Below are 429 nucleotides of genomic sequence, written 5' to 3' on the forward strand. Positions count from 1 at the left end.
TGTGATCATCCATGATCAACATAAAGAGACAAGCATGATCAAAAGTATTGTGATCTCTGATAACAGAGAGCCGGTTGATCTCTGTGGAATTAAAATGAATACCAATGAACTCTCTGAAGCAACTTTCCCATTTTGCCATCATAGATCATAGTGCGTTTCCCTTAGGTGAATCTAATCCTTGTCTAGAAACAGAGCAGGAGAACTCAGTAGTGTTTTTCATGGAGATGTATTTATGCAGCGTTGGGATTTAGATAGACAAAAATGATGAAAACATCTATTGCTGCTATAGAAATAACTCAATATTCTGGATGATCTCCCCTCCGCCCCCTCCTCCCCCCCAAAAAAAAACTTAAGATAGTGTTCTCTATGCATTGTGACAGGAAGAATTTACGTCCCTGTAAAGGAAATTTTAGATAAAAATGTGAAAGG

Source organism: Meleagris gallopavo, chromosome Z, assembly GCF_000146605.3.
Source record: "Meleagris gallopavo isolate NT-WF06-2002-E0010 breed Aviagen turkey brand Nicholas breeding stock chromosome Z, Turkey_5.1, whole genome shotgun sequence".
Taxonomy (NCBI): domain Eukaryota; kingdom Metazoa; phylum Chordata; class Aves; order Galliformes; family Phasianidae; genus Meleagris; species Meleagris gallopavo.